Source organism: Anas acuta, chromosome 5 (assembly GCF_963932015.1).
Source record: "Anas acuta chromosome 5, bAnaAcu1.1, whole genome shotgun sequence".
Taxonomy (NCBI): Eukaryota; Metazoa; Chordata; class Aves; order Anseriformes; family Anatidae; genus Anas; species Anas acuta.
The window spans coordinates 1,140,717-1,160,901 of NC_088983.1; the positions used below are offsets into that span (position 1 = coordinate 1,140,717).

At 49.4% G+C, this 20,185-nt stretch overlaps 1 long non-coding RNA gene across 7 annotated transcripts; it reads right to left on the bottom strand.

The window, feature by feature from the left end:
- Positions 1 to 3,811: 3,811 nt before the first annotated feature.
- Positions 3,812 to 19,806, bottom strand: LOC137856631 (uncharacterized). 7 transcript variants are annotated; one of them, XR_011096660.1, is made up of 6 exons: positions 19,592 to 19,806; positions 11,927 to 12,049; positions 5,696 to 5,781; positions 4,938 to 5,042; positions 4,323 to 4,410; positions 3,812 to 3,974 (listed from the first exon to the last, which is right to left on the bottom strand). It is a non-coding gene; the product is annotated as an uncharacterized lncRNA (long non-coding RNA). The 7 variants fall into 7 exon arrangements; XR_011096662.1 differs by lacking the exon at positions 5,696 to 5,781; XR_011096663.1 differs by lacking the exon at positions 4,323 to 4,410.
- Between the last annotated feature and the right edge of the window lie 379 nt (positions 19,807 to 20,185).

The following is a 20,185-nucleotide window of genomic DNA, read 5'->3' on the forward strand; positions in this document are numbered from 1 at the left end:
CACCCAAGGGGCATGCAAATCTGAACTGAGATACAGCTGCTGCTGGATTTCACTCCACAGCTATCCCAGTTCTAATTTATTACAAAACTAGATGTATAAAGATTATGACAGAGAAGGCACTGCAGATAAAGATTTAAAATTCACTTGCTAAATACATGTTTAGCTATAGTGAAAATGTGATTTAGTCCTGCCAGGGTAGTTACGGTCTTGAACTAACATTGACTACTAATTAGAAAAGCACTGCAGGACATTATGATAATGAGTATTTTTCCAAATCTGAGGTATTCTGGATTGTTTCTATTAGGAAAAAAAAAATAAAATAAAAATGAGGGCATCAAACGAGTCTTTGAAAACATCCCTAAACAAACTGCATTCCACCAAAGAATAAAAATAATTAAATAAATAAAATAATGAATAAATAAGAGCATTTGCCTTCAATTCCCCCTCACTCCTAGCTAGACAGTTTCTAGATTTCCCTCCAAATGTTTCACTCTTTGCTGTTGCCCCCGGTGCTTGCTCCGAGATCACCCCATGGCGCTGCCCCATGCCCCCAAGCACCCCGGGGCCCAGTGGGGCACCCCTGGTCGCCCCCCATGCTCCAAGCCCTGCAGTGCCCCTAACTCTCATCTCTCCCACCCCTGGCTGCCATGCAGCTCCTCGGGGAGCTGGTAGGGGATCGCGCAGCCCCTGCTCCAAGCAGCTCCCAGCCACGTACAGCCCAGACAACTGAGCGGGGCCGGGGGCTCTGCCTCGCCTCCTCCTGCTATCTCCACAGCTCCAATTTGCAAACACTTCCCACAGACTGCATTTAAAATGTATGAAATGCCACTGCTCACGCATTTAACAATCTCAGAGTGACTTGGTGACAGATGGGATGCGTAAGACTGAATTAGATGTGTTGACCAAAAGCATTAATCGCTTTTTCCTACTAATAAACAGGGCCCGTATTCACATGTGGAAGTTATTTAAAGCTCATAGATTTCCAGCAGCATTTGCTAAGCCTGGTCTAACAATTTTCTGTGAGCAAAATATTTACGCTCCAGACTCTGTTTTGATTAGAGGCGGCGCTGCTGTTACAAAGCAGGCAGCCACGCCACTAGGCCGAGGCTCCAACATGGCGGCCCCATGCCCCGCTGGCACCCAGTGCCGGTCGGAGGGGAAGGCCCACAGCCCTCAGCGAGCACATGGCTGTAGAACAAATATTTGCAGTGCTACAGAGCTGCCTCCTTTGTCATGGAAACTGTCCTGTGAATGCAGCCTGGTTTGCCTGGGCAACGAAAATAGAAGTGCTTGGCAGACCTTCCCACGTGCGACAGAAAGCTGCCACAGGCGCGACAGACAATATGGTCCCGCCTCAGCTGCGTCTGGCACGAGCCAGGAAAACACGCTGCAGCCCACGGGCAGAACGGCACCTCTCCCTCGCCGAAATGTCTGCGCCCACTTCCTCAGCACAGCCCCAGGCCCTCGCAGCCAGGGGTTGCACTCACGCTTCTGGGAGGCTGGGCAGCAAAAGCTTGTGGATGGAGAGGACGTGCAGAGAGCACGACTGCCTCCTGTTCCCAGACTGTTGCTCGCTCTGTCTGAATAAAGGTACATGCAGAAGGCTGGCAATCAGTTTAGCAGGTGCCCTCGGCACTCTGTGCACGTTTGGGCTAGCGGCTGTGCGGCACAGCAGGAGGGGGCTGCATGTGGGGGCACTGCCTGCTGCCAACATCGCCCCTCCAGCCCCATCAGCTCCCAGAGCTGAGCTCTCTCACTCCCCTCGAGCAGTTATTAGCAGCACACAGAGTTCATTTGTCTTCTGTGGTAGCGTTTGATAAGTACTTAATTGCACACAACTTTGGCAGGGCAGCATTTAGCATCGCGCTGCACTGCACAGCTCTGTGCAATCCATTGCCCGTGGTCATCCATTTTCAAGCTACGAAAAAAATCATCTCATCTTGACTTATTTCATACTATTTCAGTAACAATGAGAAGTTATTACTGAAATAAAGCATTAACATTAAACACTTGCTGGCAGTATCTCTCCCCATTGTGTCCGTTTTCCATTCTTAGTTGAGTGAAAACTATTCAAGTTGCTGTTCCTCAGCTCAAAAATGGAATTACTTTAATAAAACCCATAAGCTGGTGATTACATCACTTGAAGGGGAAGGAGGCACATCTTTCCTGAAGCTACAGGGAAGTTCAGTGTTCTTTTTCCACCCATAAATCATGGCCATATCTCTAACAGTGAAGCATGAGCAGCTCCCCATTCTGCTTAGCACACTCGTGTGCGATGGTCAGGAAGCGGTTCTGCCTTCAGGAGCATCCACCTCGCCCATGGCACTGCCGCTCACCAGCACCAGTGCCACAGGGACACCAGTGGCAGCAGAAGTGACAGGGGCTCATGTCCCCAGCCCAGCACAAGGAGAGCAGCAGCAGCGGGCAATGGCGCTCCCAAAAGGTTTCAGCATAGCCCCTCTGGATGCACAAATTTGTCTGCAGGCTTCAAGCAGCAACTGCTTCCAAATGTGTCTGGGTGACAAGCTTGAACAGGAGCACGGTGCCTTTGCAGGGCCCTGCTTCTGCCTGAGTGCACATATTTCCCCTGCTGAGAGCAAGAAACAGGGGAAACAACAGCAGGCAGAAACACTGTCTACAAGACCCCAGAGGCAGCTTTGTATTTGCATGCTTAATGCCTCCAGGGAGCAGAAAACTCCATTTTCCTGAAAGCCATCATTTCCTAGAAGTACAGCCGATGCCACAGGGGCTGCCTGGTGGCCAGCCACAGCAGTGGCACATCCTGCACAGGGCAGGGCTGTCACCAGCTGCCATCGCCACCGCAGCACCCAGCCCCAGGGCAGCCCACAACCCCGCCAGGAGCTCACAGGGTCAGCATTTGGAAACTGTCCTCCTTGTCAATCAATCTCCTGATTTCAGATTTAAAACTGCAATTGTTTGCTTTGTAAGTCAGAGTCTCTTGACTGCTCTGACAGGTTTTATCCTCCCCTAGGAACTCACTCTGTGATCAAGCGAGTCAAATCAGTCCCTGCATCACACCGGGAGCAGAAGCCTGGGAGGGACACATGCACCGTGCACCTCGCATTGCCTCTTGTGTACACGAGTGGTCAGCAGCCTGAACGAGGCTGTGAGCACAGCTGTACCTGGCAGGATGGGCCCCAGCAGCCATCTCTCACCACTCAGAGCATCACAATGTGCAGGGAGAGCACACAGACATGGTGTGAAACATCCTCGAGATTAAACAAAATCTCAGAAGAGTGCAGGCGCTTTCACTGGCTTCTTGATATTAAAATGGCCCTGTGTAGCACCCCACAGACATCAGCTGGTCCCAGTAGGATCTGCCACAGAGTCCTTGAAGATAAAACTGTTAGCACAAATCTTGCAGTCACAGCTTTGGGGATTTTTGTTGGGTTGCTTTTTTTCAATCAAAACTAAGGCAACCACTTTGAAAACTGATTTCCAGAAATGATGCAGCTTTTTGTACAGATGTCCAAAGAACTAAACCTCAAAGCATATGGTCTGAGTGAAAAACTTCACATATCAAAACTTCAAACCCCAAAACATGTCCTTTGTTTTTGCTTAGTGTCACAAAGTCCAAAGACATCTTCAGTCTTTGGTGGCAGAACCATTCAGCCAGAGCAGCACTGCTGAGCTTCAACATGTTCTGTGTTAGACTCACCACTGAGAAAACACCCAATGGCTGGAAAAATGACCAGAGCACATCTAGACAAATGGGGAAATAATTTCAGTTGGATTTCAATTAAATATAAATTGCAGGCACATTCATTATTTTTGCCTCATTCTTATCCAGTTAAAGTATAATTTCTTCATGGTCTGGGAGGCTGTAATCCTGAAGAGAGGTGGAAGATTTCCTACTGCTGGCCTGGTCACTAAGTGCAGCACCCTGGCTGCCAAAGCATGTCCAGTTAGGTAACGGGTTGTGCTGGAACAAGGTCAGGATTTCCCTCTTTAAACTTCAATAGCAAAAGAACTATAAATGGATTTTCAGCTTGGTGAGCTCCAGAAGAGGTGTCAGCATGGGGAAAAAAAATAAAAACACTTATACTTGAAAACAAATAGAGGGGCTGGATTCCAAACCTGATGGACCCAGTAGAGGGGTCCATGGAAATTTCCACATCCCATGCTCTGTCCCCCCAGCCCCAGTGACTGTGACCCCACGTGCACAGCAGGAGCTGGGGCCCCAGCCGTGTCCCACCAGTGAGCCTGACCCAGGCACACGCATGCCACGCACCACCCACGGCACAGCAGGGCTTGTGTTTCCTCCTGTAAGGTTAACATTTTGTGCTGGGACCTTCTCTCACCAAGCTCCTTGTGAAGCTGAAGAGATCAAACCCTACACCTCATCACAAAGCGCTCCTCGGGCCGCAGTGCCTTGCTAACACAGCGTTTCTGTGCGAACGGGGAGAGGTGAGAGAAGGTGAGACTTGCTTATGAAGCAGGTAAAGGTCACCTGGAAACAGTCTTTTGTTTAATATCACTGAAGACATCAAAATCCTACTTATGTTTTCCCATTGCTAAGCTGCTCGCATACAAATCTGGAGTCTGACCGCCACAGCGCAGTGCTGCGTGCATACTGCCGCTGTGCAGGACAGTTGGGGTTTCCTTTCATAACTTTACTGTAAGACAGGTGACTTAGGTTTCTTGGAAAGCATTAACAAGAAGCAAATTTGAAACACCTGGGCAAAGAAAATAAAAGGATTTAGGGATGGGTTAATATCAAAACGTGGAAGGCATGTCCCCTGACACCAAGGAGGGAAAATTATTTATCTTTTGCACAGTCAGTGGGACTGGCCATCAAAAGGAACGTTTTGCCCATCTTGGTCTGCACAGAAGCTTTTTAGAAAACACTTGCAGTATTCTAGCAACATCTAACTTGCACCCTGATGCTGATACAACCACTGCACAGATTCACGTACCAGCACATTCCTGATCAGTCTTCTCCTGGCTGGTTCCCTGCTGGAGACCGAATCATCTTTTCCAGAACAAACTGGGTTTCTGAATTTCCCATCACAGTGTTTACACTTACAAAGAGATCAAAAAAGCCTTCAAACTGCTAAACATGTAAATAAAAACCCTCGTGCTTAAAATCTTCACCTTGCTACTCATGGCTACAAATCAGCTCTAATATATTCCTAATATAGCTTTCGGAAATTTATGTCGATTTTTACAATCTCTGGCCTTTTTCTTTTTTTTTCTTTTTTTTTTTTGTTTTGGGGGAAAAAAAATATTTAATCTTTTATTTTATGCAACTCCTACAACAATATTTGCTGTTGTCTTTTGCAAGCGTGGCCATTAGAATTTCATCTGATGGTGATAGGGAGGAGAAAGCAACATGCTTAAACCAAAGGTATATTGTAGTGCAGGTGGGAAGGGACCTCTGGAGGTCCACCTAGGCCAACCCTGCCACAAACAGGGCTGACTCCAGCATGCCCTGACCCCAGCCAGGCTGCCAGGAGAGCAGATGCCCCTCTCAGAGGGGCAGGAGGAGTGCATCCCCCTCCCCTCCCGTCTGATGAACACGTTGGCCCTGTGCTGCAGGTAGGGAAACCTCACTCCAGCCTACAACCAGGCAAGCAAGAGCTGTGGGGTCAGAGCAGGGCCATCCTTTACGAGGAGGTGCAGAAACATGCAGAGGGTGCTGCAACAAGCAGCAGGGACCTGCCAGGACTGCTACCTCTTCAATGCAGAAGTCAGCCCGAGGCTCCCTGGACATGTGGGTACATCTTCAGAGGGGATGCCCCTCAGACAGCTCCATGGTGGCTTTGTGGTTTCATGTAAAAAATGTTTACAAGACACTGTAGTCAATAATTAAAGCTTTTGCACAACTCAGAGCTGTCTCTACAGCACTCCACATGCACGCTCTGACATAAGGTGGGGATGTACAACCTGCTGCCCCGGCCCTTCCCCAGCCCAGCTGCTCCTTAGCCTCCATCCCCTGGATCTGCAGATGCCCAGAACTGATTAGAAGCAAGCTGACAGTAGCAAGAAGTTCCACACACCGATCAAATTTCTGGTCTATCTGGAGAAGCACATTCGTCTCAGGGCAGCAAGTGGGAAATACTGCACCTTCGGGAAGCAGCAAAAGGTGTGTTCAGATGGACTCGTTACCAATGATACACGGAGAATTCTCCCTCTACGTGGAAGCACATGCATATCTGTCCACAATTATAAGGACTGAAATATAGCTGCAATCTATAGCCATAAGGTGAGATTTCCATCTTTATATGACATGAAAAATGTGCCAGACACAGGTTTGCCCATAAACAAAATTGCTTTTTTCAGCTCTCCCTTTAATGTGAAATATCAATCATTTTGTGGCTTTTATTACACAGAATTTAGCTTTTGTTTTTGACAGATGGCTCGCATTCAGTCTGAAGTACAACTGTATATCATCCCCATTATATACACATCTGAATTGCAGGACACATATCAAAAAGACAGTAATAAATGGCAGCGAACACCTGGTGGAGCACGACTGTCCAGAGAGAGCCCACCCGAGTGCGTGGCTGTAAGGAGAAGTGCCATCCCGCAGCAATGCGCTGCGCTGGGTGCCCGTGCGGCAGTGCCCGCTGCTCAGCTGCTGGCTGCTCTCCGAGCCCAGCACACCGCCACACAGGTCACAAATATTGGGCAGGTCACGCAGGCTTAAAGCATCGCAGATCCTCTCCAGCCTTTGCCATTTGTGCCGCAGCTCCCCACACACCCCCGTGCCCCTGGGAGGCACCGGCCCCGTCCCACAGCCCCTGTGCACCTTGCACCAGCCCTCCCCGTGGTTCTGCATTTAGGCATTTGAGACAATTTGCTGCAGCAGCTGTCTGTAATCTGCCGTGCTTCTGAAACCAGGAAGAAGTTATTTCATGAAAAGATACGCCTTAATCAGATTTTCCATCCCATTTAATTCGTCAGTTGCTCTTCCCTTCTTTCACCGCCCACCATGGACATCGATGTTGAGCTGCCTGGGGTGTGCCTTCCTCTGCAGCAACCCCAGGTGGTGCTTCCAACACCTGCTGGTGCTCCTCTGTACCCTTTATCCCACCTCAGAGCTTCCCCAGGCCCTGCCAAGGCAGGCCATGTAGGTCCCATTTTGCCATCTGCAGATGTGCCCGGGTCAGTCCCTGCGGGCAACACAAGCCCACACGCAGATCTGCCCTTGTCACTCAACTCTCAGGCCACAGAGATGTCACATCACTTCCAGACATGCTGGAATAGCGACCAACCTCTGTTTGGAAGGTTTGCTATTGCCCTACCCCAACAGGGAGGGAATGCTGTCATGGAGCAGCCACTGGAGAAGCACCACAGGGAGTGGGCAGAGTCCTCGCGGGTACCCGCAGCCCTCAGCTCTGTGCATGGGGCCCACAGAAATCACAGGCCCAAGGTGCGCTGTCACCACAACAGGCAAAATAAGGAATGTAAATTCACCAAGCTTAGTCAAAAAAATCACCGATTTAAGAGGAGAAACAGAAATCAGAGATGCGACTGCCAGACCTACTCCTCTCATGCTCGCTCAGCAACGTGCGCCCAGGATCCTTCCTCATGCGTTGCAATATTCCAAACCTTCCTGCCCCGTTCTGCTGCTGCAGTGAGACAATCAACTCTCATCGGGCCAGAGCAATCTGCATAATCAGCCACAGAATTTGCAATTTTCCATTCACCTGCACAGAATAGTAAGGACATCTAGGGCTATTTTTAACATAAAACACGTAGCCGATGACAAACCGGCATTTAAAACCTTCACATTCCTCATGCAACCTGAGGCAGCCGTGGTGGGGAAGGTAAGCATTGGAACATAAATGACTACGACAAATCCATCAAGAATGATTCATCCCCTTTTCTATTTAGAAAGTTTCATTTCTCTACAATAAAATAAAACAGCATCCATGTCAGGTGTTACAGGCTGCTTGTCTTTTTGTACTAACACAGCCATATGTGCAGGCCCTGTTCACATTTTTAACTTGCCTGCATTTTGCTATTAGCAGGACAGAATGACACCACGTACAGCTAGGTAGGTCTGTTAGATTTCAGTAAGCATTTCCCACATGAACAGACCACGGGTATCCTCCTGAGCACGTGAAAGACGCTCCCAGCAGAGATGGCTATTCGGGGTGCCCACGGGAGAGCCACCCCATGAAGGGTTCTGTAACCTGGCCAAAATGAGACAGAAGTCTCCGTAATTAACAACTTGCTGAGAAAAATGAAGGATTTCAAGTCCATGTGAGAAAAAAAAATAAGGAAAAGGAAAATTAGGCTTACTGGCATGACCTGTGGGACGTGAGAAATTCTCTCTCCCATGAAGTAACCCAAGGGCCCGTATCAGAGCCAGTGCCTGACCCCAGTCCTGTGCGGCCTCACCCCATCGAGTTCAACTGGAGATTTAGCGTCTGGCTGAAGAGCTTTTCCCAGACCCTGTTATACTAACAGGAACGCTACTTTAAACCACTTCCTTTAGCTGTTTCTTTGGCCTCTATTCTTAGACATTTTTTTCATCCTCGAAGATGAAGAAGAATTCTCTGGAAAAATAGAGTTGCGAAGGAAAAGTCACACCTAGCACACATATGGGAACACCAGAGGGCAGCGGGTGACACTGATCGCACAACTGCCTCAGAGGATAGGGCATGTATTTTAATGTATAAGTGCATTACAAACGATTATATCCAAAACCCAAGGTTTCATCCAAGGTTTCCTCCAGACAGGAAAGCTGTACTTTCTGGAGGAGCTCCGATGCACCTTCCCAGCCCACCAGCACCAGCCTTGGCCAGTGGGACCTTCATCAGCCCGCGATTTGGGGTGAGCCAGGCCAGCCATCTGACAGACACACGATATATCACCCTGCCCGAAGCTCTCAGGGACACCAGATTTATCAAAATAACACCAGTGACTTCAACAGCTTTTCTCTAATTCACTTCATTAGAAGAAAGTCACTACAAATCCACTTAGTGCTGCTGCAGCTTTCTAGCACAGGCTTAGTGTGCATGCAAGGGATATTTATTTCCCCCCAAATAATTTACATTATTCTCTAAACTCTTTAATTTATTAAGCAATTGTCTGAAATATAATGCAGACAGTAATTTCCAGACCGTTCCATTCTTCATTGTCTGAATGCACACACTGGGGTTGCTCCATCTTTGCCCTTTGGCACATTCACAGGTTTTCATAAAAAGGGGAAAACTTAAAAATACCCTAAAAGTAATTTTATGGCACTATTGCTTCCTTTCCCATACCGTTTCCACTTATACTAAAAATAATGACCTCAGATTTTAGCACATGCATTGTAGCTATTTGCTTAAACCATGGAAAAGTTCATTAATTCCTGGATATCAACCCATGATGTGCTTTTTGGATGCCTTGTTAAGCTGGGCGAAGAGGTCTGGGTGCTTGGGTACCACTTTGGCATTGCCCACCTGAAGCAAACTCGGAGGGAATGGGCAGTGCCACAGGGCCACCAGCAGCAGGTCACAGCCAGGTCCCTCTGCAGGGAGCCGCCTCCTGCCAGCAGCAGCCCAGGGCTGCTCCTGGATGAAGCCCCAGGGCAGCAGCAGGCACAGTTCTTCAGTCTGATTTAAGGTTAAATGGGATAAGCCCAGGGAGCCCTGCAAAGGGAAGTGCAGATCCGCGTTTCTGCCTCTAAGCCCCAATTTTGAGAACGCCCTGCGTGCAGAAGTGGAATTTGTGCTGCACTTGTGATCTCAGCTCCTGCCACGCAGAGCTTTTATCCTACCAGAGGGCTCTGCCGTCACCCAGGACAGCTCTTAAAGCATCCTCCAGCTGACAGCCGCCTCCAGCACCACCTCCCCCTGTGTCTGCTTCGAGTGGGAGCAGGACGGGTGCCCCCTGCCACCCAGGTGGGCGCAGCAGGACCCCAGTACCACATCCCCACCTCCCCTCCCCAGCTCCCTCCTGCCGGATCCCTCAGCACAAGCAGCGACAAGCACACAGCTCACTCTGTGGGGTCCTGCCAGGTGTGAGGGGCCTCTGCTCCAGCACTCCTAATAAAAACTCTGCCAGAAAGAACAAAACCCATTCCAGGTGCTTTGTCATTTGTCTGTGGGGTTTGTTTTGTTAAAGGAGCCCCAGACTTCTGGTCAGATGGAGGATTCAGATTTCATGATTCAGAGCAGTTTTACAGACAAATGTTTCTGAATCCTTCAGGAGAAAAAAAAAATAAAAAATAGAGAACCCTGGAATGGCTCTTCCCCTTCACAGGGCAGTATTTAATGACTAATTAAATTAATTACATTAAAACTTCAGCAACTTCCACAGGTACCAACACCTCCGTGCTGGGCAGGCAGCCAGAGCTCACCCCAAGCCCAGCTGCTCCCCAGCACTTTTGGTGACACCAGCACCTTAAAAAATATCCAAAATAAAAAAAATAATAATAAAATAAAATAAAAATAATCAAAAATGTCCTCTTAAAGGAGAGACCTGTTTGAGCTGTTCCATGTCCCAGGGGTGGCAGAAGTTTGAAGTGGGGATGGAGAGGGGGGGCTGGCCCTACGCTTGAAGTGCCCATGATAAATTATTCACTAGATTGAGCAGACTTGTGTGTGTGTGTGTGTGTGCATTATTTCACACGTACAAAGCAGGAGACACTCCAAAACCTCACTGCTGACACACTGAAGTGTCCCGCTAGTTCAGGCTAGCTGAGCAGCTGGCCCAGGTTAAAGCCCTACATCCCCACCAGGTTCTGCCGGGGGCTGTGCTCGGCGGAGGAGCTGCCCTGCCTCGCTGCCAGAAAGCCGAGGGATGCCAACCTGTCTGCTCCTCGACAGCTGACGAGACAGGCTTCAAAACACTTAAAGTTCTGCAGAGAGGAGCAAGGCAACGACCGTGCACTTGTCTGCATTAATAAGGGCTTCCTTCCTGGTGGATTTGGAGTGCTGTGGGTTTATTATTACATAGCACAGGATTATTACAGAGAAACAGATGTCAGCGTGGCACTGCTTGCCTGAACGTGTCTTTGTTCATCTGTGCATGTAGGAGGGTGCAGGAGCAGGCCCCTCACAGGCTGAGCACTCCCAAACCCCTGGGTTGTGTACCCCTGGGGGGTCCCTGTGGCAAAGGCTTGAGCTTCAGTGCCAGCACTGGGAGCAGCACACATGTCCCCAGCAGCAGTGACCATGCACAGCCACTTCTCACCTTCCCTGTGCTTGCTCCATCATCCACAAGCACAGCCTTGAATTCCTGAGCCCCTCCCTTAAAGCAGACACAGGTACCAGAAACAGAACTGCTCGCTCAGCACTGGTGGGTGAGATATTTCAGGCCAAGAAAGAAAAAATTGAACCTATGCAACAATGGAGCTGAACACCAGAAATGGAGGGCTCGGAGAAGGCAGAGCTTGGCCAAAAGGCAGCTCGGTGCTTTCCGTTTATTGACCTACAATTTATTGATACTGGGCTGAAAACAGCCTACATCAACTAAGATATAAGTCTTTTCATATGGAGATTGATTTAGCTCCACAATAAATTTGAACAAAATGCTTCCTCTCTCTCCAGCCCTCATCTCCCCAGCTGCCAGGGAGAGGTAATTGAATTTCAGATCTACATAGTGGACATTCAGCAGAGGCTTTAGCAGAGAGAGGAAATCATTTCTGGATACAATTTTAAATGATGTGGTGTGATTTTGGGCTTAATGAGTGGAGAGGCCAATGTACATTAAGCAGAAAAAAGAAATTCTCGATTATCATTAACTTCAATGGAACAATATAGAACTGAAAAATCTATATGCAGAAGTTATTTCTGGGGGTTAAGCTGCCTGGTGCCCTTGGGCTGCCTGCAGCACCCAGCCCTGACCACTCACTCAGATCTGCGCTTTCGGGCAGGAAGCATTTTTCCATGTATAATTTTACCCAAAGGTCTCCCGCTGTTTTGGCGGTGCTTCCTTTCAATTGTTATTTAAATGTATTACCCACCTTTGCATCATCTCTTTCCTTAATGAAGGAGATGCATCTGCTTCCCTCTCAAACGCTCAAAGTCAATTTTTCCTGCTGCACTTTCCAAATATGTAATTTCAGCAGCTGTGGCAGGGCTCCAGCCTAAAACCAAAATCAAACAGAAATTAAGAAGTGTCCCCAGGGACTACTGAGACAGCAGGGCTGTGACTAGACACGGGCTTTGCAGGAGGACTTCGGGCAGAGCAGGGTAAGCCAGGTTCTCCCCTGTGCAGGCTCTCAGAAGGAGCCCAGAGCCTCCCAGCAGCTCCCCGAGCTTCCAAAGCCCCCGCAGCATCCCCACTGGGTCTCACAGTTCCTGCCCCATAGAAATGCGGGGCCTGAGCCCCCACCTGCCCACAGAGCCACCAGCTGGGAGCTCACCCACAGACACCCCCTAAAAAATAAAGTCAAATTTAACAGTGAGCTGGAAGTTTGATTGGAAAAGCAGCAGCTGAGCTGTACTGCAATAGCACACAGTAAACAAAAATCATGAGACCAAAAACCCCTGCCAAAAGCTGAGATGTCAAAGATGTTAATTTAATTGGGAGAGGGAAAAAGCACTAGGTTGCCCTGCTCCCTGCAAGCTCTCATGGTAGTTAGCAGGTAGTGACACCAGCTGAAGGACAGCTGGAGAGGATTAGTTTTAGCATCACAGTTGCATGTCCTGTTAGAGCCCAAAACCTCAGAACCTAACGTGGCATCAGTTGGGTCTTCCTCCAGCTGGGAGGAGAGGCTCCAGTGACGCTGCCTTCCCACGGTGTCACTGCAGTGCTGCAGGTAACATGGGCCTCAGCCTGCTTCCACACCCTGCTTGGTTTCTTTTCCCCTCTTTCTTTTTCCTTATTTTTCTTTTGTATTTACGAAGACCAGGAAAATGCAAATTCATTGCCCTGAATCTGTGACACCAATACCAGTGCCTCACTGCCTGTAGCACAAACCTGGAACACGTCTTCTGATTGAGTGCTCCACGTGGTTAGTTACGGCAATTGCCCTGCTCTGGGCAGAGGCCAAATAACTGGCTGTTTTTTGAAAAATAAAGATACAGATGGTTTGGGTTGGAAGGGAGCTCAGAGCCCACCTGGCTCCAGCCCCTGCCATGAGCAGGGCCCCCTGCCCCCAGCCCCGGCTGCCCCCAGCCCCATCCAGCCTGGCCTTGGGCACTGCCAGGGATGGGGCAGCCACAGCTCCTGGGGCAGCCTGGGCAGGGCCTCGCCACCCCCAGAGGGAATTGCTTCCTTATCCCTATTCCTGAAACCTACTGTATTATTTTAAATCCATTGCTTTTCATCCTGTATTCTTCTCTGAAACCTTTTCCATCTGTAGAGAAAGGGAACATGATTTTAAAATCCTGTTCTTCTCTATAAATATTTTGTAAAAGGTTTTGTTAATCTTTCCCACAGAATTAATCACCCTGAGGCTCTGCTGTCACAGCCTGAAGCCGCAGGTACCTGTCCTTGCACACGGGGACCCTGGCCTCTGCTGGGAAGACCTTTCATTTCCTGAGCCCATTTCTTTCCCAAGGTTAAGACATCGTGCCTTACCAAGGGCTCTCAAAGACAACAAGAAGAGAGAAGCAACAAACACGAAAAAGGCAATTTTACTCTCTACAGGGTAGAGACAAGTAGCATTTAGCTCCTCAGTGCCCTCATTTCAACCGGATGAGGAGAACCCACAGACAGTGCAGGAAGCAGCTGGAGAAGAGCTTGCTGGAGAAAGTGCCCTAAAAGCATGCGGACAGAGCAAGAGCGAGAGGCAGCCCTGGGGACAAACTGTTCTGTGCTCAGAGAGGCAGGAGAGGGGCACGGGGAGCGTCAGGAGGGATGCCAGGTACGACATGTACCGGTGAGGACCATAAGCACTGCAGCGAGGCGCTGCTGCCGATCCCAATGTGCATGTACACATCTTAAGGAACACATACATGTGGACATCACAGTGTACTAACCCAAACAGCAAGGGCTAACATAAGCTTGACTGAACTGAATGTTTCGGCCACCTACCCGTAGAGCAGCTTGTTTAGGCTCAACTCTGCTGAGCTCCCAGTCTATTTTATACTCCATTTTTCTACATCACAAAATTCCTCCTGTGGGAATCTCATGTGGGAATACACCAAGGTGTATGATGTACACATACAGACGTTGGCTATTCCCAGCACTGGCTCCTGAGTCAATAAAATATCTACATTGCAAAATGGAAGATGTAGTCTTCCTCCTTAAAAGGGGGAGCAACAGGAAGAAAAAGAGTCCAGGTTGCAGCTGTGCATTCATTGACCACAGGACACTCCCGGAGCAGCAGCAGGCAGGTTCTCAGCACATCTTTGTGGCCAGCCGGGCAGGACAGCCTTGGCCACCACCAGCTGACAAATTATCAAACAGTCCCCAGTGTACTCCCAGCAGCTTATTCCTTATTTCCCAGCAGGGACCTCACCCCACCGGTGCAGGCAGAGCAGGGAGCGATGTGCCCTGTGCCCCAGCGCTGGAGCTGGTTTGAGTGGTGCTGCTGGGGGCAGGAGGGCAGTGCCCGGTGTGTTTTCATGGCACAGGGCTAAATCTGCCCAAAAAAGAGAGATGTAAACAGCTAAATCAAAAACACATGCACTTGAAAACAATTAGGCTGGAGTGATGACAACAAGGGTGCTTTTAATATTATTTTTCTTCAAAAAAAATGTGTTATATATATCATCACCCTTTCTTCTTCCCCACCAGACTTCTCAGTTCTAACCGATACTTCATTTTTTTTTTAATAATGACTTAATACTCTAGCTCTAGTGCTTTTTTTTCCTAAGTCATGTAAGCCTCTCAGCTTAGTTTTTTTAATTAAAAAAATATGATTGCAAATATCTGAGCTCAAATAGGTTAGCGACTGCAGTGACTCTCTGCAGAAATGGTGTTACCTTTCAGCAACACAGGGAATTTTTCATACCACTTTGGCTGTGATTTGAAACATTTAACCTCCTGCCACGTATTCCCCTCCCTTTTTATTAATAGAAAAGAACTCTGGGTAAAACTTTCAGAATACCTGAAAGAAATCAGAGCAGCTGGCAGGTCTCAGGTGCCAGCTGCACAACACAGCCCCAGCGCTCCCTTGGCCCAGGTGAAGCTCGCTCACGTGCACACACGGTGCCACTGCACCTCTGCACTGCAGCTTGTCCGAACACATTTCTCACTAAAGCACCACGAGCATTTCTGTGAAGAGCACATCAAACATAAGCTAATATGAGGAAACGTGATATCATTGCGCAGGGAGGGTGAACATGCTCCTGGACTGCAGGCAGAGTGCTCGGCCCCCCGCTGCCTTCAGGACTTTGTAATAGCTAAAAATAAAACAATCTTCTCGGTTGTGGGTCTGCTTTGCTAGACCACTCTTATAAGTGCATCCAGCAATCAAACCATCTCACACCAGGACTGTTCTTCACCTCGGCCGCTCCCTCCCTACTCCAGACACCAGGGGAAGCACCAGGGCAGCGTGTGGTGCTTGGCACCGACCAAGCCCGAGCAGGGCTGGGCACTCGCAGACCAGGGCTGGAGACCACTGACCTTACTGAAATCCCCTCATTTGGCACACTGACCACTGCCTCTGCCCTGCACTGCATTCGGTAGCATTCTGGGGGGAGAAGTAAGGAGGCAAAAAGAAAAGACCCAGCCTCCTTCCTTCTGCCCCCACAAAGCAGAAACCCGATGGTAAGTCTGTCAGGTCACACCTGGGTTCAAGAAATATAGATTGAAGGCCTCGTTTAACACCAAGGACCTTTAACGTTAATGACCATTTCTCCAGCCCACCTAAATGCCCTGTGGCTGTTCTACTGTCTCCTTCATGAGAGATTATTACAGCTATTTGTTTCAAATGCTGTGAACAAAAAGCACTGAAGTCTAGAAAAGTTCAGAGACAGCACATCAAGCTTAAATCAGAGGCAGCTACAAACATTTTCTGGTGCTGTGCTTTGGATGCACTGTAAATCTTCAGCAGCAGGCAGTGTGTTCTTGTGCCATCTGCTGCAGGGTCACTCCTCTACTTGCTGTCTAAAATAAGATTTCAGCTCCCTGGAACGACTTTTTTAAAAGAGAAAGAATACCCTAAAGGTCTTCTGTGGAAATTCATGTACCAGCACTTCCTCAACAGTGTAGCTTCATCCAGGACCTTTGTTATAAAACATTTGCTATTAAAGAAAGTAATACTTAAAACCAAACACTTATTACTGTGAAGTTTGAAATATTCCTGTTAGAGGAATATAATATTAAGGCTATAAAGTACTTTTGGAATTTTATAACAGCTATTATCTACATAGACTTGAGGTCAGCAGTGACCACACAGCATATGGGTAATGTCATGATACAAGTTATTCCATCTAGTCTTTGGCAGTAATAAAAAACAAAATGCATAAAATTGGCAATTTATTTCCTCATTTCCATTACAGCTAAAGTCTCTTTGAAGACAGCTGGAATTACATTACGTAGCAAGCTGAAAGGACATGAATTTTGTATGCCTAAAAATGAGGCTGAAGGAAGCGTTTCCAGATACAAGTCCCCCAACCTGGAAAGCAAAGATGCTCTAGGGGCCCTCAGGTCCTCCGTGGGTGGCTTTTTGTACAACCTGGGGTGCAGAAGCAGCCTGTTGTGACCAAAATGTCTCTCCTTTCCATTATCAGGTACTTGTTCTTTACTCACTGAGGTAAGGAACCTAAAACCAGTTATCTCTATCCAGACTGCACCAGCAATCAGGGCAGCACAGGGAGGAACTGGGAGAAGGAAACCCAGAATCAAACCCAGAACCCCACAGGGATGTCTCCTGGCAGATGTCCCCTGCCACCTGCAGCTCTGTCAAATTGCAAAGGGCCTACTTCTCCCTTTCAACCCTCCTCATTTGGGTTAAAAGCAGCAAGAAGGAAACTCCTGGCACGAGACACGGCAGAGCTGAGCCGCAGCATGCAGAGCAGAGGAGAACCGTCACGGGCAGGAGACACGGGGAGCCAGGTAAGTTACACGCTGCAAGCTGAGCAGTGACACTGTGTGAGCTATATCAGCAATTACTTTCATCAGCCTATGACAAAAGCTGCCTGCAGCAGCTCGGTGAGCACACTCCAGGAGGCAGACACCACGCTCACCACACACTGAGGGGTTTCGCATGATTTCTGGTCCCCCCCTCCAGCAGGAGAGGAAGGGGTCTGTGCTGGGGAGGGGCAGATCCACGCTCCTGCAGCTGATGCTCGACAAGCTCTCCAGTTCAGGCAGCCAAAGCCTCTCCTGCCTGACAAACTCTTCCTCCACAACAACCTCCGCAGTCACAGCACAGGGCTGGAAATGGCTTTTACCTTAAACAGCTCAGCATCCTGACCAGCAGCCGCATCCAGCATTCCCTTGGCAGGGCAGAGAAAAGCAGCCATAATCCCCACCTGAAAGCCACTTTAAAAGGCTTTGAACACATCATTTCTGCTTCCTGAACTCTGGAAAGAGCTGCTGAACCCATATAAATCCCGAACATGGCTGGTGGGCTCTGTGATGTATATTCAGAGCCCTTGGAAACAGCAGTGGCAGCCTCCTCCCACCAGCCCTGGCTGCGAGCTGCTGGCTGCTCACATCTCCCAGAGGGGCTGCTGAAAAGCTGGAGCCTCTGGCCTCCACCTGGAGGCTGGAGAGTTCTGCATCGTGGCCTTGTAGGAACATCCATAATTAAACACTCATTTGAGTATTCGGTCTCCTGGGAAGAGCCAGCAGTAGAAGCAGCAGTCAGAAAGCACTGAGATGCCAGCTACACCACCAAGCTCACCCGCAGTTTTAAAGCGCTTCTCACTCCAGTGCCATCGCCCAGCCAGTGCACTGGCCTCATCACACGTGAGTCAGCAGAAGCCCTCTGAAGAGCAGTCCGAGTGCCAGAGTTCACTGCACAGCTCTGAAACCTGACAGCTACTTTCCCGACTGACTTCACAGCTCAAAGAGGTCAAGTGCCACCAGGAAACTCAGTGGGCTGCAGCAAACGCACCCACGCCAGCTCCGGTACTCCTTTAGTCACACCAAGAGTACTTTTATTTCCAGCCAAGTATTTTTAAAGTGTGGTGAGTAAAAAATGCTGTAAATAATATAGCATAGTTAATTATTAATAGTTCTGAAAGAGGTCTATCTATAGTCCCAGAAGTCAGCTCATTTCCCTGAATGCTGGATGATGGACTGCCAAAGCCGAACATTTGGGGATTTGCAGCACTTTGCAATGCCCATTTGCCCATCTCCATTTCTGTGCAGAGGCACCTGACCCCACAGGACCACCGACACTGGGCACAGATTTATCCCAGCTCCACACTCACACTTTCCAGGAGAACAGCATTGGCCACCTGGCCACGTCCTTGTGTGAGCACCAGCTCCACGGGGAAGCAAGACAGTGCCGTGCCAAGTGCATTACATAAAGAAAGTGCCAATTAAAACACCAGCGATGCTGGATGCTCAGGAGGGAAAAGCTTTTCACCTCCATGCACACAGGCGTATTTTTTCCCAGGCATTTTCTGAGTCTTGAAGTTCAGAAGAACCCCCGCAGCTCTCGGTGCTGCGTGCTGTCAGTGCTCATGTCGCAGTTTTCCCCTGCCCCAGGGCCCAGAGACGAGTGAGAGCGCGGATGAGCTAGTCACCAGCCCAGCCCTGCTATCAGAAGTCTTCTTTAAAGGCTGCTCCCTCACCAGGGAGCCTCGCCCCTTCTGGGCTTGCAGCTCCAATTTGCATCAAGGCACAGGTAATAGGAAAATTATCCCAGCTGTCAGCCTGCTGGAAACACCCACTGGCAGAGTCAGGAAAAGCTGCGTTCTGTCCTACTTCTGGACCTAAAAAGCAGCAGATGAAAAACAAGAGCGAGAAAACCACGCGTGCCTGTCCCAGCCGCAGGAAGCACACCAGGAGCAGCATGGCAGTGCCTGGGCAGCTCAGCAGCTGCTCTGCAACAACACCTGGGGACAGCAGTCCCAGCACAGCACAGCCCACAGTCCCTTTATTTTAAAGCTATCAGGAAAACAGGTCCTAATGAAATCCTTGCAACAAAAGCAGCTGCCACGGCTATTTGCAGCCCCAGGCAAAACCCTCACCACCAGGAGCAGGCTGAGCACCATGGCAAGGAGCAGTGCCCCCTCCAAGTAGAGGGGTTTGGTTGCGTCAAGCCCTGGAGGTCTCTTACACCTAGAAGACAGGTTTCAAGAGCTCCATTGAATTGGAGCAGTAAGAATTGTACCAGCATAGAAATCCAGCTGGGTGTTGTGCATATGCAAACCAGCACTGTACCCCCAAAGCCCAACCCCAGGCTCCTTGCCTTGTCTCTCACCAAAGTGTTTTTCTCCCCATCAGCAATGCTCCTGGGAGCATCAGCAGTGAAGCCAACGGGGCACAGGGACCAGAAGGAGACTTATATCACCCAAGGGATCACAGCTGCCATCAAGTTATTTATGGCACTGCAGAAAGATGGCTTTTATCATAAAAGTTTAATTGGGCTATGCAGAAAGATGCCAAAATACAAGTATGCTTTTGCAGCAAAGAGTTCATGAGAGCTGACAGAAATTTCCCAAAAAGACCAAATGCTTTTTTCTTCACCATCTTTCATTACCATGTACAAGAGCATTCAGGCTATCAGTTGGACAAACAACAAACCAAAAACCAAGAGCTTCTTAGTGAAACACACCTCAGACAGAACAGGGTCAGGAACCAGGGGCTTGTAGTGACCACAGCACAAGCAGGGCTCTCACCAACCTGTACACCCAACAGCACCACGAGGGCTGGCAGCCCTAGGGCATCAGCAGCCAAGGCAAGGTGAAGAACCAGGTCTGGAGCCCAGGGCAGCAAAAAGACAAGGCCATGCAGCTCTGGGCTCCATCAGAGTGCAGGCACCCTACAGCAGGTCTCCAAACAGGTGTGGGGCCCAGGCTGCAGCTTAAATGGAGCCCATGGGCGAGGGGGTGGGACCCCAGGTGGGGCTGATGGTGGGGCCCAGGTGGGGCAGCTCAGGATGATTGGAAGCCAGGAGCACCACACACACTGAGCTGCCCCGTGCTGGGGGTTTGGGGTTGCTGTTGCTGCTGCCAGCCCCATACGCTGTGCACCAAGGCAAGCAGAAGGCTAATGTGGGGCCTTGGGGAGCAGGTGCTGCTTTTGCCCTCCACACTTTTTTTGGGGTCTTCCTAGGATCAAGCCCTCGACTCTGTCAGATGCCCTTGCCAGGGGCTCCCAGCCCTCAGGGCTGTCCCTCAGCCCCATCGCTGCTGCCCGTCCCAGGCTC